Below are 6001 nucleotides of genomic sequence, written 5' to 3' on the forward strand. Positions count from 1 at the left end.
GATAGTCGATGGCTGCGGGCAGTGAGCCCCCTGACCGTCTGGTGACAAGCGTCAAGGTCATGTGGCAGACAAGCGGTTAACGTTGATGGTGTCGTTCCTGTTACGTTTTGCTAGTAATGCATTTTTTAACACAGTACAAACGCAAGCGCTCGTTATACGCGCATACACTCACCCATATAAACGCATGCATGCACGCCCTACCCCTATGAGCACCTTCGAGTGACTGGGCCGGCATATCATCTTAGATTTTACTAAGTCGCCGGTGGGCTGGGATACCTTTTCCCCTTAATCATCCAATCACATGTTGGTTCGCTTGTTAGTACATGTCGAGTAGCGTTTATCCCAATATATATTGGCAGTTTAAAAAACAACCCCTACCATAATGGCCTGCTTGTCACCAGCCCGTCGAAGTATGTTACCGACCCTCTATAAATCGGCGAGGAGGTTTGTTCTCTTTTTCCTGTAGAGAGGAGGTTTGTTTGTGTTAAGAAAAGTTGTACACTAGGAGAAAATTTTAATCCGGGACTCGACCTACACCGCTACATGTGACAGCAATAGTAAAAAATGCATGAGTACATGCGTGTGCGCCTGCACCGAGCCAGAGACCAAGTATAGTCAAAATCTAGGTCGGAAACAGATCGGCGTTTCCAGACCCACAAGTCTGTGAGATTAGTTTGGTCGACTGACTTTTCTTCCTTGGATCTAGTCCCTCTCTGTGAGGTTAGTTTTGGTACGCTGACTTTTCTTCCATGGGTCAGTAGCACATCCCTGGGACGCTCGGATCAGATCCACTAGATCGGCAACCCGCCTTGGCGCGAGGGTGCCTGTCCGAATGTTTTGGTCAAACATGTAATGTTAAGTTATTAGTAACTCAATTGCTATTCGGACGATAAAAAGGGCAATGAAAGCATGATATTGCCACCATGTATCAAAATGGGACTAACAACGTCTGAATGAACTGGAGCTATAAATAGATGTCAGACAGAATGTAACTAAAAATATTGGTACTTGCTTAACGTTGCAACCTGAGAAACCTCGAAACACCCACCCATGAAGCTATTGCATCACAAAGTATAGATAAATGTTACACTTTGTGTATGTGAGCCAAGAGGGTTAATGTCAAGCTGTTGTAAGCTAAACAAAGCACGATTTATCGATGCCAGGAGCTGACTGTAAAATCAATAACTGTAAGTAAGATAAAGCTAAAACAGAATGAAATGAAGCCATATAAAAAAATTGAAGGAGATTCACATATAACAGGAAGAATCACCGAAGAACCAGTTGGAAACAAAGACCGTTCACGTGCACAAAATGGGAAGTCACCAAACAGCATACAATCATAGAAAGCACACTTCACGATAACAACAAAAAGTACAATCGACGATAACAAAAGGAATCCATAGGATATGTTTTTTTGGTTCAAAAGAACATCAAAAGGGCAAAGGCAATGATCCGTAAACATGCTTGGTACGATGCGCTGACCAAGGCTCACCAGATACTATCCGTGGTCTCTAGTTAAGGCACGAGGGTGCCGGTGTCAACGTTTTGATCAAGCAGGTAATGCTAAGTAGTAGTAATTCAGGTTAATCGTATGTTATTAAATTTATTATCACTGAGAGTGCCATGGCGCTCAAAGCTGGGTCCTAACAGTTGTGCCTAAGCATGTGTGCCAGGCGTGTTGTAATTATTGGACAAGCTTAGCATATTTCATAATACAATAATTTGATTTCATGCCCATGATAAAACAGAAGTATTTTAGCTTGTTCAAGAGCAACAGGACATGAAGTTCAGTGTAGAAGAGTAGAGCCAGTGGCAGTGAGATTACAGGTGCATAGCAAGTCACATGTCATAGGACACATAGTTTTACATGAAAAACACAATATTTAATCCATTGAAACACGATTAACACAGTAGCTAATCCATTGAAACACGACTAACATGGTAGTTAATCCATTAAAATGCATACTACTGGGCAAAAGAAAGCATCAATTACATCTTAGATAAGATAGTAACTTAGATAGCCAGCTCGATGTACATTATATTTGACTCAGTCAGACCCCTGATTTGAAAGTTGTGGATCACAAATAGAGTTGGTGATGGCTACTACACATGGGACATAGATATATTGCAAAATCATTCAGCAGACTGATGTATCCTTCCTTCTGCTTGGCCATGTTGACCGTTGCCAAATAAATCTTTGCGTGCGGTGTATGCAAATTCGGTCCTAGCGCGTTCGCTGTCAAATTGTTTAGACTACAAAAAAAAATGAGTTATCCTTCTTGAGTAATCACCACCCAAGATCCATACACATATTTTAGAATATACCTTGTCTCTATGGAGGAGTGTGCTCATCCGCCGCAGTTTGCATTTCATGGAAACATAGCTGTCAGGGGGTGCTATACATGAGATTTATTAATGGGCTCATGAAGAACCAAATAAAACAATTCGAGGAAGTGTCACACACCGACATTTTGTCGAGCGACTTGGATCCAGCAGCGGTGGAGAGAGAGAGAGAGAGAGAGAGAGAGAGAGAGAGAGAGAGCACCTGGCAAAGGCCTTCATTGTCCACTTCTGGGGCCGCGACCTGGTCCAAGACGGCATGGTCCTGCTTCCACCACTGCTCGTGCTACTGAGCGATGGGGAGGCAACGACTGCTTTGAAATGTCGTGGTGGAGGAAGTGGCGAAAGCTCTCCTCTCCATGGCGCCCTTTCATCGACGGCGACACCTCCAGCCAGTCGAAGCAGTGTTTCCCAGAAGTCCCAATGGTGGGTACCTCTCTGCGAATCAGCAAGAACTTATTTATTAGTAGCATCTAGTATAACAAAGGTTTTGTACAAAACCCAATGGATATACAATAGAAGCAAAGCGATGTGGGAAGATATGGCCGCCAAATAATTTTAGCTGAACAAAAGGAAAAATCCTCAGCACTCAAATATACTTAAGTTTTTAGTCTCTCTATCAGATTGCACACATGAGCATAAACATTTGGCCCATATATCTAAGTACTAAATCTTATCCATATAGAGTAAGGGGTTTCTTACCACAGAGTCAATCTTGATGCCATTACAACAAATAGCCGTATGTAGCTACTTTTGCACAAACTAAGTACCAGCACATATATACTCTTACTCTTGATATGGAATAATCATATAGAGAGACAGATGACGTACTTTCTCATTTCAACATGGATTAATCACAGATCATCCCAAAAAGTGTAGCTCAAGAAGATAAAGAATATGTGCATCCAAAAGGAAAATCAAGTAGGTCACAAAGTACCACATGTACTACCAGTGACACATGCGCATATCAAATAATCACAGGCTAGCAGATAGTAGAGAATAAATTATGCACGTGCAACAACAGCGCCAATCCAAGGTGGTCGCCTGATGGTAAACGTGTTGGTCTGGAAGCAAACCAAGGATGACCTGCTCCCAAGATCCATAGGAAAGCTCATATTCAGAAAGGAAATGGACTACTAATACCTGCATTAATATGCACAAAAGTTTATATATTGTCCGACAAGAGATTTCAATTCATAAACGGTAAACACTTATGAGTGAAACTTAAATAGTCCATCCAATGATTCTTAACAGAAATCCACTTGTGGCATTTAAATTCTAACTAATCAGGGTAATTGTTCTTTCTGACAAAAAAAGGGTAATCATTCTTAACAGCAATCCACAACTACAAAACCAAGAAAAAACTTAGTAATTCTAACAGGCATGAATGAATAGCAAAAAGGGAACAGGACAGAGAGATACACACATAGAGCGTGAGGCATGAGATCATCACAATAGTACCCCATGTTCAACGACTTGCAGATCTGGCTTACCGCTCAGCCGACGGACACAGCACCCAACGCTCACACTGCATCCAGGACTCTGTTGGTTCACTATATGGAGCAGCAAAAAAGGGGGGTCAGAACTGTGTGCATGGACATCTGTGAGATATGAACCTGGGTTGTAGTACCTGAGTGCACGCGCAACGCGAGTACAAAGGCTGATGACCCCAGTAGAGCAGCGGCGTGAGCCGCGACCTGCGCTTCTCCAGTCGACGGAGACGGCACCCATCAGCGCTATCATGCTTGACCACTACGCACACGCTGTCGCTACAGTGCACCTCCGAGAGAGCCCGGGAGGAGGCGCCTCGAATCAAACACATTAAGAAAAGGATCCGCTCATGAACAAAAAGTCACTCTAATGGGCTATTACAACAAAAATAGATTACATTTAAATTAAAATGAGGCAACCTTATGTTAAATGTCTACTCCTCAGATGGAATTAATAGGAGTATTTGAATAGATGGTGAATTGATTAAGTTAAATGTCTACTCTAGTGGAGCAGTTTTGAGCCACTAACTGAGAATGTTCAGGTTCTAAAAATGTCAGGTTTATGAAAATGTCCAGGTTTGGACTTGTAGTTGTACTTCACAATTCAGGACAACATGGATCTGACCAGCAATAGAAAAATAGAACAACAGAAAAACAGGGCACCACAGAGCTCTACAAACTGAAAATTACACAGGTTGTCTCATACAGTAAAATTATGGAGTCGGATAAGACCTTTCTGTGTTACTGTCTTTCAGAAACGACAGTACAAGCTAAATCCTGGACAGTAAAATGTTGGGACCGGCACCCTTGCGCCAAGACAGTAACACAAAATATGTAACAACTTTAGATACAAAAAAATGTTCAAGGTTCACTGCATAGTGGGCTCAGATTCGCCTTTCCTCGATCATATAACCTACCCCGTCATCTCTTATCACCAGATCAATCTGTTTATATAGTAGAGCTGCCCTGGTTATCACTCAACAAGAATGACCATCCAAAGACAACAACAAGCATCACAGGATCATAAAGGATTCTAGAGACAAGAGGGAGGATCCAACTTGATACCCACAGGTGCCTGATTGCTCAAAGGCACACTGATTCCAGCCAAGGTAATCATCATCGCCCTAGCACGAACAGGGGAGAGTTAGCGACGGGGAGAGTCTGCAGAAGAAGAAAGGGTAGGAGTGCGGGAGGAAGAACGCAAGCGTGAGACAGGTCCATGGCGGCGAGGTTTGAGGGGCGGCGGCGGCGTGATGTGGGTGGGGCGGCGGCGGCGCGATGTGGGTGGGGCGGCAAGGCACGAGGGAAGGGAGAGGCTGGGGAGAGGGTTGGGCGAGCGGAGGCGGCTACGCGAGTGCGGGAGGAGAGACGGCTAGGTCACACCCATGTCGCTATTGGATATTTTTCCAGCCATGTGAAATGACAAAAATGCCCCTGTGGGGGCGCTGGAATTACGCGCGGTGGCACGAAACGGGGGTAACTATTCATTCCAGCAGTGATCATCTCAGATCCCACGACCCAGCTTCCTCCAGATCTTGATCCGACGCCCAGAATCGCATCAAGCAAACCAACCAGACGGCCGAGAGTCGCTGATCTCTGAGGAGCCTTGTAGGAACTTTCATCTCTTATTTCGATCGATCAGCCCAGAGTCGCTGAGCTCTGAGGATTCAGGGTTCATTGCATAGTGGGCTCAGATTCACCTTTCCTCGATCATATAACCTACCCCCATCATCTCTTATCACCAGATCAATCTGTTTATACAGTGGAGCTGCCCTGATTATCACTCAACAAGAATGACCATCCAATGACAACAACAAGTATCACAGGATCAAAAAGGATTCTAGAGACAAGAGGGAGGATCCAACCTGATACGCACAGGTTCCACGATTGCTCAAAGGCACACTTATTTCAGCCACGATTAATCATCATCGCCCTAGCATGAACGCCACTGATCAATCTAGGGAGCATAGCTATAGGACCAGGGCATCCACATGTAAACCAGAGCATCAGATGAGCTCCCTATGATAGCAACTAAACATGAACAACAGCCTGGAAACCCTAAAATGGCATGGATCCACAACTATAGAGCTCAAGTAGGAACCGATGCATGAGTAGGGCATAGAGCATCAACCAGACGAGCGCCACATCAATATAGCCATGGCCATGTCCCA

Source organism: Triticum aestivum, chromosome 6B (assembly GCF_018294505.1).
Source record: "Triticum aestivum cultivar Chinese Spring chromosome 6B, IWGSC CS RefSeq v2.1, whole genome shotgun sequence".
NCBI lineage: Eukaryota > Viridiplantae > Streptophyta > Magnoliopsida > Poales > Poaceae > Triticum > Triticum aestivum.